At 35.8% G+C, this 12,110-nt stretch overlaps 1 protein-coding gene and 1 long non-coding RNA gene across 8 annotated transcripts in view; one reads left to right on the forward strand and one right to left on the reverse strand.

The window, feature by feature from the left end:
• Positions 1–12,110, reverse strand: part of LOC126977036 (heat shock protein 68-like) — a 46,337-nt gene that overhangs the window by 12,569 nt on the left and 21,658 nt on the right. The gene's annotated exons all lie outside the window — the stretch shown is intronic.
• LOC126977044 (uncharacterized) lies at positions 129–4,590 on the forward strand. 5 transcript variants are annotated; one of them, XR_007732135.1, is made up of 6 exons: positions 129–476; positions 712–975; positions 1,060–1,173; positions 1,571–1,690; positions 2,542–2,674; positions 4,413–4,590. It is a non-coding gene; the product is annotated as an uncharacterized LOC126977044 (long non-coding RNA). The 5 variants fall into 5 exon arrangements; XR_007732136.1 differs by having other exon boundaries at positions 129–472; XR_007732133.1 differs by having other exon boundaries at positions 143–975.

Below are 12,110 nucleotides of genomic sequence, written 5' to 3' on the forward strand. Positions count from 1 at the left end.
GATGATTTACTTGTTGTACCACGTTATCTGTTGATTATACGTTTCTATACGTATGCTATAATGAAATTGTTACTTGTTGTTTCAGTAATTGTCGTGTCAAATCACTTAACAATTAACTTGTTTTTAATTATTAATTTGAAAGAAGAACTGGAACCCCTTTCGAAAATATAGAAATAATTTATAAAAGATATTTTTTGTAGTAATGTAATAAAACAAAGAACACTCTGTTTAAACGCGACGTTTATATACGGTCTATGAGAGCTAGCATATGCAAATGGAAATGAATACAAAATATTTTACACACATGAAAATAAAATGTATATTATGTGTTGCTACAATTTGACAGATTACTTTTCAAATATTTTAATTTTTACCTCTGCCTTTGTTTACCTCAATCAGCTGTGAATTGTATGGTGATGATAATATTTTAACTATTTAAGAACGTAGGTCAATGATAATAAAGAATTAAAACGTAGGTAGGCACATTATATTTGTTTTGTTGTTTAATGTAATATTTATTTTTCTATTTACTTTAAGTGTAAATTATGTGTGGTGTGTCATGTGTGCTGTGTATAGGTCCCATACATATTTTAGATTACTTCATGTACCTTTGTGAAAATAGCGAAACTCGACAAAAAGTGTCTAATAAGTTTGTACAAAATGTAGGGGCTCAATTCAATTTTTATTACTTAATTGTTTATTTATTTCCAGCATTGGTAGCGATGCTAATGGCTCAAATCAAAATGCAATAAAAGAAGAATAAGTTATATCATATTTCATTGTTAATAATAGCTTAAAGTTTACCTAGTTATCATGCATTGTTTTGTATTTTAGCTAGGTATTTAAAATAGTTACTAAAATTTTCAAGAATGATGGAGATATTCTTTTTCATATATTTCTACACAGTTCATACTTCATACATACTCTACGTAGTAAAAATCATTCAGTAAGATATATATCTAAATCTAATACAAGGTACTTACTGATAAAGTTAGAAAGTATTGTAACTTGCTGTAATACAATTTCTTTATGTAAATATTAAATGTTTAACTTTCACAGAATAAGGTGATAATATTTTAATTCACTGCAGAATACTTATTAGTGGTTACTGGTGGATATATATACTGATTTTACCTGCTTGACTACTTCAGCAGATCATTGGAAAAAATAAAGGTACATTAATAATTATACTTTGAATTCATATACAGTGATAAATTATTTCAGTTATGTAAAAATGTTAATTGATTACATATTATTTATTATTAGTTATCACTAACTAACCATAGAGCAATAATGGCCACAGGTGGCTGGTATGTGGTGTATGGTGAATATGATATGATGATGAACAGTCAAATGATTTTTTGTGTTACTTTTTTTTCATGTATAATAATTATTGTAAGTTATTAATATAGGGTAATATAAGATAATTGTAGCTGAATTATATTACAAAAGTTATGAAAATAAATCTATAATTCAATTCTCTATAGGCTATTTCTCCAAGCCTTCGTGAGCAAGAATTGGAAACTACTATCACCAGCATAAAAATGATATATTTGGTTAAATTTTCCAGGCTGCTCGATGTCTTCTTATGGAAAAATGGGAACTTCAAGAAAAAAGGAAAACCTGAGAAGAATAACTATATTTAATTGGACAAACACACAAAGATGGTGTATATTTTAATTAAAAAGTGGTAAATAACTATGATATTATTATGTTTGTTTCCCAAAGCTTTCAAAGTATCTTGTATGAGCATGTTTGAAATATGAGTTTAGTCATCACATAACCATTTAAATCACAATTTAATATATAAAACTAACAATAAAACCCTTTTATTTCCAATCTTCCATTACATCCATTATAATACAACCTATGATATGAAAAGATTTCTTATATATAATATGATAGTTATTATTTATTTAATATATCTACATTAATATACAAAATATAATCTTATTTTTATTAACCCTCCATCTATTTCCAGACAACTCTGTCCATTGCTATCTATATCCATAAGTTTCTTGCTGTTACTTTTGTATTTTCCTTTTCCTAGGACATTCTTTTCTCTATTTTCCAGGTGGTTCTTCCAATATTTGTATATATGCCTCTGAGGCCCAACTTTTATCTGTACATCTTGATATATGTCCAGCCTGCTTCCACTTCTGTTTTAGAGTGTAGTGTAAAGAATTTACGATATTTGTCGTATCCCTTTTGTTTTTTACTTTTTGTACACTTCTTATTTTTAGTGTGTTCCTTTCCATTGTTTTCGGGAATGATACTAATTCAATGAATGTCATACCATAATATTTTGGGACATAAGCACCTAAATGATGTATAATTGGTATCATTGGTCAAAGGTGAAAATGTTGTTGTTGTGTTTATTATAAACTTGAAATGTGAGTGTGAGCCTCACTCAACACTGTTTGGTTATTTTAAATCATCAACACAATCAGCACAGTGTTTATATAATTTGTGGCGCAATTGAACACAACACTCTAGGAGAAAAATTCAAATGTAAAAATGTTTTGATTTTTTTTGTTTTAGGTTCAGTAAAGTGGGAGGATTGTTTACAAATGCCTGTTGAGTGCTAAAAGAGCAGAGGGCAAAAGATATATAAATGGAGTGAGATTAGCAGTGAGAGTTGACTCACAAGGGTGGTCGGCCTTCATTAGCGGTGGTATGCATTCCTCTATTACTACTATTTACTATTTTGTGATCAAGAATGGGTTTTATATTATTTTAAACAGTTGGAATGGCATGAGCAGGATATTCAGCAGATGGTAATTGATATGCCCTGCCCATTACAATGAAGCGCAACTCGGGATTCTTCTGCTGTGGTGCACAAATTGTACTCGGAGTTTTGTACAAAGAATATGTTTTATATAGTCTTAGTAAAATCGTTGGCTTGCACAAAATAGTCAATTGATTGACTTTCAATTAATATTTATATATATGTCATTTATTTCAGGCATTTTAAACCCATTACAGTAAATTGGAAAAAATAGAATAAGATGTACTTAAAAATAAAATTTTATACATCACAGTACTTAGTACAAACCCCCCTTTGGGGCAATTTTAGTAATGTACTGATAAAACTATTTCTGGTTAATGTCACGATGCACCGAAAGCCAGTAATGGAGTATGGGATTCTCTGGGTGCACACATTCTCAGTGAATGGAATTTTGTTTTCGGATTCGCGAATGCGAGACCAAAAAGCAGTAACTCGTGATCTTATCACTGCGAAATAATCGGGGACTCTGGCGTCGGCAAACATGCCTGACGCACTGCAATTACTGTTTGGAGTGGAAATGGAGTAAATACAGATAATACTTAAGCTATTTAGCTTAAGTATTAAATATTGAAATTTACAGAATGTTAATTGTCATCAGACATATAATACTTAAGCTAAGGTACAGCTATAACTGTAACCATAATATGAATATTAAAATAGATACACATTCATGGACTCCTTGACGGATCTTGGTTCACCTATCAAAATATAATTATTTAGTGTTCTCTGTCTGATAACAATTAACATTCTGTAACTTTTAATGTGGAAACATTAGATTAGGCTTGAATGTAGAATATTTAGATTTTGTTTTTGAATTACTTTAAATTCAATATGTTAATTATTTATTTTTCTGTGTTAAGTTGTGCTATCCACATTTAAACAAGGTTAATTGAAAATTATCAGAGCACCAGCTACAGCCAGATATGAAATAATTTTGAAGTCAGAATGAAAATATTATGGGTGATTTAATTGATACTAATATTTGGAAATATGTATGACACACAGATGACTGAGATTATGTTATAGTATCAATAAGTCTGGGTGTCATGCAACACCAGAGGAATTAGACTGGAGTTGCTGACTTTTTGGAAAAGCATGTCATTTTGACTTTGAAATATCACATAAAGATGCTGATTCCACTGTTTGGTTATATGTAGAAGATTGTTCCATGAATACTGAGCTGAGCTGAATGCCACGAATCCATATGATGAGTGCAGAAACATGTGCCTAGTTAGTTGGTGCTTCTAAGTATATATAAAAATATTATGTTGCTAGTGAGCTTGTATGTGTTTAAATAAAACACCTTTTATTTTTTACATTACATTTTTGCGTGAAAGGTACATTTTTATTATTATGTCCCCCTATAAACGAGATCTGGAAAGGTCTTGAAACGTCGGGTTAACTAAAATAATAATAAAAATGTAAATTTTACGCAAAAACAAAGTTACACGCGTTTTAATCCTTTGAAAGGTGTTTTATTTAAATGTGTAACACTCGCATTAATCAAAGAAAATTGAATGTGTTTCTCACAGGCTCTAACCACCACATTTATTATAACTGTACTTACATTAAATATACAAATTGTATACTAATGTGCTGAATGTATTGTGTTGTTGCATTTCAGAGACAAGAAAAAATAATATTAAGAACTGTTTATGTGAAGAATTTACTATCCATCAATGGGAAATACGAGAAATCAAAAAAAAAATACGAATATATTTGGAACGTGACAATTGGAATTGAATATGTAAGCAATAAGTATTGGATATTATTGTTATGAGAATAATAAAAATTGAATCATTCTGTGTTTTTCATTCATAAATTTTTGAAATATTATCTAAGCAGAACAATAAAAAAGATTCGTTTAATGAGTTTAACATAACTTTAGAAACTTTAACATTCTAATTAATAGGACGAGGGGAAAGGCATGTCTGACATGTGATGGAAAGCAAGCTATCACCTTCAGCCGCCATTTTTTTTTCCATGCAACACCAAAATGGTTAATCACAGGAATTTTGCAGCTCGTATATTTATTAGTTGAGTGGCTTTGCCCACATACAGCAATAAGGTACCTGCAGCAAAAATACTGAAGAATAAACTAGAATACTATAATATGTAGACCTACTTATGTCATATTGTCCTATCCCTATTTAAATCGCGTTGCAAGATGAGTAATATGATAACTTCATGGTCATATTGCACCGCTGCAGTTAGAAGAGATAGAAGACTCACATTTGCTCATTAACCACAAAAAAATCCCAATTTCTCGTATCATCGCTCTTTGACAATACTCCCGTTATCGTCTTGCCTAGAAGGTGAAATTCAACTGCTATGCAAGTTGAATTTCGCACGACTCGCCACAAATTAGGATATCATTCCCACCATCTGGATGTGTGGCGTTCCTCCACAGTGCGGTTTTCAAGGAGCTTTCTACCACGTACGACCAAGCTGTGGTATGAACTTTGTGCGGTGTTTCCAGGATGATACGACATGGATAGGTACCTTCAAAATAAGCGCATACACTTTTCTTAAGGGCCGCAACGCTCCTGTGAATCGTAATTTCGCAATGTGGGCGGCGGTGATCACTTAACACCTGGTGGACCCGTACGCTCGTTTGTCTTCTCTTCCATTAAAAAAACTGGGATCATAAATAAAACACGGCAATACTCCAAGCCGGGCACATTCTAGAGTTCTACAAACGTAGGTCTGGTCACATATGGAGTATTGCTGTCATCTCTGGTCTGGTGCACGTATTAGTTCCAACAATGTGACCGCGTGCAACGCTGAGCTGCTCGAATTGTCGGCGATCCAGTGCTCTGTTAATGAGTCAACGTAAAGTCTTGGGGTTGCGTAGAGACGTCACTTCATTGTGTGTCAGACAAGAATACTAATATGAGATTAAATTAAAAAAACACACAATGGTATTCCAAAATTCAATAAATTCCACTGTTAAAAAAATCAGATAGGAGCACCGTACCGTTCGATGGACCCACCAGACGGTACGATGGCAATACAGTAAAGTTCGGCGTTACATTGCTATACTTGTATATTTACCAAAATTATGATTTAACGAGAATCTCTCATACGCTCCCGTGTAAAAGCACAGTGTAACATAAACCGCATAAGGATACCTCGGCTTATTGTCAACACAAGTAGCTATAGCGTCTTAACTAGCTTCTGCGGGCGCGCGGGACGTGTTGATATATCAGAGGTTGACGCGTGCAATAATTTATTAAGAATTGTACTTTTAGAGTAATTGGAAGTACATATTACCTATACAACCATTTAGTGTAGTGAGGTAGATAACAAACCGATAGGGATATTATATTTATTATTATATACAACGTTACATTACATTTTAGGACTACTACTAAACAACAAATAATAATACGAAAATGGTGCATTCCAAAACGGACACATTAAGTACCTACTTATTGAACAAGTATGTTAAGTGTATATCTAGAACGATGATGCGGAACCCTTCAAGGTGGTGAAAGGCGCCCATCGGTGACCAGACCGTTCTATGGTCTGGGCGTTCCAAATCCGACCATGGATTTTTTTTTTTATATAATATTGACACACTTTAATACAAATTATCTTGCCCCAAACTAGGCATAGCCTGTTCTATTGGTACAAGACAACGATATATTTAATATAGTATATTTACTTAAACATACAGTCTCTGGACGACCGAGCCTTCCTCGGATTTTTAACAAGGTAAGTATCAAACTTGAACAAAAATAAACTAATAGGACATCTGGATTCGAACCGGGGTCTTCTGCTTTTCGGACCACCCAATGTCCCATCTGAGCTATTATGATCTTGAATATAAGTACCTAGTAGCGAAATTTACCTTTGTATTCTAATGATATTGTACAGTTTCTCATTTAAACACGGATAAAACTACATTTTTTTTAAATTTAAACCTAGCTAGGTCGATTTCTCGCCCCCGAAACTACCTGTATACTAAATTTCATTAAAATCGTTGGAGCTTTTTCCGAGATTCAGATTATATATATATACAAGTTGACCCAGCAAACGTTGTATTGCCGATATTAAAATCGCGATACAAAAGTAACTGTTGATCGTAGATGGGTGAAAATTTGAAGTTGTATGTATTTTTTAATGCCACATTATAAAAAAATTAAAACAAAAATTTCGTCCAAAAATTAAAAAAAAAATTTAAGGGTGAACAACCCTTATTACTTAGGGGTATGAAAAATAGATGTTGATCGATTCTCAGACCTACTCAATATGCTCACAAAATTTCATGAGTATCGGTCAAGCCGTTTCGGAGGAGTACGGGAACGAACATTGTGACACGAGAATTTTATATATACGATATATTGATATAAAAACTTATAAACATCCATGACTCGGAAACAAACATCCATATTCATCACATAAATGTTTGCACCTACCGGGATTCGAACCCGAGACCTCTAGCGCAGTAGGCAGGGTCACTAACCAATGGGCTACATAGGTCGTCGTTTATGCTATAATGCATAGATAGCCAATAGTATGCATTTCGCATGAATCTGGCTATCATATTTATTAAAAACTACTAAACTACTATACATTTACCCCATAAGATTTACCGCTACAACCCATATATAATTATTTAAATATAAATTATTATATCATGGTCGTTTTATGATTTTCAAGGGACGAGATGAGCGGGATGTTCAGCTGATGGTAGTTAATACGCCCTAACCATACAATGCAGTGCCGCTCAGGATTCTTGAAAAACCCAAAAACTCTGAAATATATATGTTTATGTATACAAATATATTTAAAAAAAATTATATATTAAGGAAATATTTATTACATATTAAGGAAATATTTAATAAATAAAGCGTAAGTACCTATTATAAATTCAGGAATATATTATAGACCATAAAATGTATGGTTACTGTGAAAACTGTAAAGAGAGGTAAAACTTGCTTAGTTTCTTGCCGGTTCTTTTCAGAACGAGGCCACCTGGTAGTTCACAGAACACTATTTGTAGTAGTCTCTTGAACATCATGTATCATAATTGACTTTCATAAAAGTACAACTTGTACATATAAATGAATAAGAAAATTTTAATTTACGAAAAAAAAACCTTCAAAATTCCCTATATAATTATTGCGCTCGATTGCTCGAAAGGAAATTGCATTTAATTTTATTGTTTTGCCACACGAATCCTCAATTTCTTGGTTTGGATTTACAGTTTGTTCAGGTAGGTGGCGCTACGCTCCGGATGGTTAGAAAGACAGAATTTTTATCCTATACTAAAAAATAACTTATAGTATGAAAAAACCTAAAAAGGCAACAGACACTTTAGCAGTGTAATGGGGCGCTTGATTTATTTACTACTAGCTGTACCCGCGACTTCGTTCACGTAAATTATAGTTATCAATTATCACTTTATTACCATGATCTTCAAGTGTTTTTTCTGTATAAACTTGGAAAGTAAGGTTAAGTTTAAATATATATAACATTTGAGTATTGTGACTAGGAATACCATTGTAAACGGTTCTTAGAACCATTGAACCTACCTAATTACTTATTGTACGGTGGTTTGGTTCCGTACAGAGTAAAACACAAGTTAGGCTCAAATGGTATATTGAAACCTTAACTTATGCTATATGGTAAAATGGTAAAATGTTGGTATGGTAATGAGCACGCGAATCGATCGGCGGCTTGTCGCGAACTGGTTACAATATTACTTAGGAAATAACGCGAGGCGACGTAAACGCTGATACGCGAAACGTGATGTACAGTCGACATGCTGTTGACCGTACATGCTGCCACCGCGAGAGAAGAAAGAGTGGTGGTGAAGATGGTACAAAAAAGAAATGGTTATGGTTAGCGAGTGACGTGAGACAAGGTGATAAACAAATTTGCATTATCTAATGGTAACCTTAATGTCTCTAGCCACAGTAATCACTAAAATTATGCCTATGCACTACAGGAGAAGTGGATTGGTCTTTCACTTCATCACTACACTTATCACTATTTTTACTAGCACTAGATTGCCCGTGGTTAACTACACTTACACACTGGTCACTAACACTATACACAAACGCTGCGTTCGTCAGACCCCGCGGCTCAGGGCGCGGCGGGTGCGACGCGGCTGGCCCTGCGCCAGCGGCTGCCGGCGCGGGCGGCGCGCTGGAGTCCTGGCGTCGGCTGCGGCGCGGGCACCACCGCCGCACGGCGTACGCGGCGGCCCCGGCCACCAGCACACCCGCCACCACGTATATCGCGACGTAGTGGTGAACGTCGTGATAAGATATACCACCCTTTAGACCACTCTCTGAATTCATTTGTTTTATTTTTGCGCCTATATCATCTAGCTCCTGATCGTAACCACCCATCACTGATGCTGGCTCCGAAATCAGCGACACGAACGTCTTATTCTGGTTAAAGATGTGGTTGATGGGGTGAATGTCTATAGCTGGTATATCCGTCTGTATGGTTAATGTATTGTTCTGAAGCCTCCGAGCATAAATGGTAATGTCTTGTCCTTTCAGAACACAATCTGGACCCAACCTAATAATGCCGCTATTATTAAGATGATTGGAAAACATTTGCTCTCCACAGATGATACGTACTGGATACGAGTCGCAGCAAAAGAAAAAGTATGTATTGACCTCGCTTAGCTGAGACCACCAATCTAGACATTTGGCAGTTTTGGTTCTGCACTGCTTCGTCTCCTGGTCTTTGGAGCACATGACGTCATCATGACTCATATGAGAAATTGGTTTTTCCAAAGGACAAAGTTGTGTCTCAGTATCTAAATGAAGACAATTATTTAATTCTAAGTGTGATATGGTCATAAATGAGTCTCTTCGTAAGTTGATCGCAATGTAATCCGAAACTGGAACTAGGGTGACCATGGTTTTGCCGTTCCGTCTTGGTACAGGATAAATTTTATATACTTGGTAATGGTCTCTACTCACTAATGGTATTCTAATTTCAAAAATAAAATAGTCATTTAGCATTTTCGCTCTGACCTTGAGTAAATGGTACATTTTGGTTAATTCTGTATGCGTGTTCTCTATTGGTAAACTTAAATCGTTGGACAATCTTCCGGAAATAATATTTAATTCTTCTAGAAGCTGGTCGGGTTTCAAAAGATGTATGTTGAACTTCCCAAAGTACACCTCCGAAACAGTATCTAAAAGAACATCCTGCACATTCTTCAAATTCGACTCCAAGCTGTTAGCTGCCATAGCGCATAATAAAAATTCATTATTGTTTTCCACGTCTTTCAATTGACTCTTGACATCATTGGTAGCGTTCTTTAACTGGTTAAGGTAATGAGTAAATATTTTATATTGTTTGTCAATTGAGCCTTGCATCCTCTTCAATACATTATATTCTGCTTCTATTACGGAAGTCTGGTTTTTCCATAGAGCAGCAAGATGGTTTTGGTTTTCCCTAATTAAATCGATGTCCTGAATATACTGCTTAGCGAATTGGTCATCGAGTACACCGAACAGCGCGTGTGCAACATTACCCACAGCGTTGATAAGGCCGCGCCTGCGCCGCGCGTGCCCGCGTGGGAACTGCTGCGTCGACAGAATGTTATTGTAATGCGATAACTCTGTATAACTGTGCTGTAATTGTATTAAAATAGATTCACAATGGTTTCTGACTGACGATTCCTTGCAAATATATTCCATATGATCAATATATTTGGATAACAATTTACTGCCTTGCCAATATGGTTTTAAATCGTAGTATACAACTAGTTTCCATTCGTCCTGAACTAGTCGCATGGTTGATATTTTATCTAAATATAAACTTTGACTGTCGTTGAAGTTTATAGCGTTGTATGCACACGTGGCTGGTGAAAATAAAAAGGTAAACAACATAAGTGCCATGGTAAATAAATTAACAATTCCTCTTCTAGCTCGTCGCTTTGGTTTTGGTAAATCGTCGTTCGACTGGTGTTTCGGCTGGTTATGGTCAGTGGTTTCATGAATTTGGTTACTGTCTTCGTCGTTGGAGTGGTTAATAGGTAAAAGAGATAGTTTGACTACTGGTCGCTTCATAATGCCATTTTTGGTTTTAACAGAGACTACTCGAACTAGCCCATCTTGCCCCGGATGTAGCTGCACGATTCGACCGAGAGCCCATTTACCCGGTGGCAGGTTAGCATCGTGTATAATTACAATGCCGCCAACATTTAAATTTGGTTGTGAACGTCGCCACTTGGACCTAGCGTTCAACTGTGTGAGGTACTCCGCTCTCCATCTCTTCCACACATCTTGGTAAATCTTCTGCACTAACTGCCATCTGGTTCGTAAGTCGTGTTCTGACTCAACAATGGTCAATGTTGGTCCACTGGACAGAAAATGAGAAGGGGTCAAACAATCTAAGTCTTCGACGTCTTCACTCAGCGGGCACAGAGGTCTGGAGTTAAGGCATCCTTCTAGCTGAGCTAGAAGAGTAGAGAACTCCTCGTAGGTGAGTTTTTGTTCTCCTATTACTCGCTTCAGGTGGTATTTCAAGCTCTTCACTGCAGCCTCCCAGAGACCGCCTGCGCTTGGCCAAGATGGTGCGTTGAAGTGCCATTCTATCGACATTTCAGCTATTTCTGCATAAAACTGGGCATTCAATATGGTTTTCAAGTTAACAATCTCCTCTTGCAAAACTCTATTTGCTTTTATAAAGTTCGTCCCGTTGTCACTGTAAATGTGACCGGGCGATCCTCTCCTGGCCGCAAGTCTTCTGAGGGCTGCCAAAAATGCTGAGGCGGTGAGATCAGAGACCAACTCCAAATGTACAGCCTTGGTCGCCATACACACGAAGACGGCGACATATCCTTTGGTACATCTCACTGATCTACCCTTCGCAGACTTGACGTCAACAAAACCAGTAAAATCAACCCCCAAATGGTAAAAGGGGCGGGTCCTGTTGATTCTTGCAGGTGGTAAGTCTCCCATCAACTGGTCGTGTTTCAGGGGGTCGTGCCTTCTACATAGCACACATCTCCGTAGCCTCTTCTTTACAGCATTGTTTCCTCCCAGGATCCAATATTCTTGACGCAGCCAAGCAAGGGTTAACCGGGGACCCCCATGAAAGGTCATCTTATGCGCGTGGTCAATAATCATGTCAGTAAGCAAATGGTTATGTGGTAAAATACACGGATGTTTCATACTATCTTCTATTTTGGCGTTGGTCAATCGCCCCCCAACCCTCAAGAGCCCCTGGTTATCAATAAATGGTTTCAATTTTAATAATTTACTCTTAGGGTTAGGTTGGTTATGGTTTTTAATATATTGTATATCTTCTAAAAATTCTACTTGTTGTATATGCCTTATAATTA

The sequence above is a fragment of the Leptidea sinapis genome, chromosome 43, assembly GCF_905404315.1.
Source record: "Leptidea sinapis chromosome 43, ilLepSina1.1, whole genome shotgun sequence".
Classification (NCBI taxonomy): domain Eukaryota; kingdom Metazoa; phylum Arthropoda; class Insecta; order Lepidoptera; family Pieridae; genus Leptidea; species Leptidea sinapis.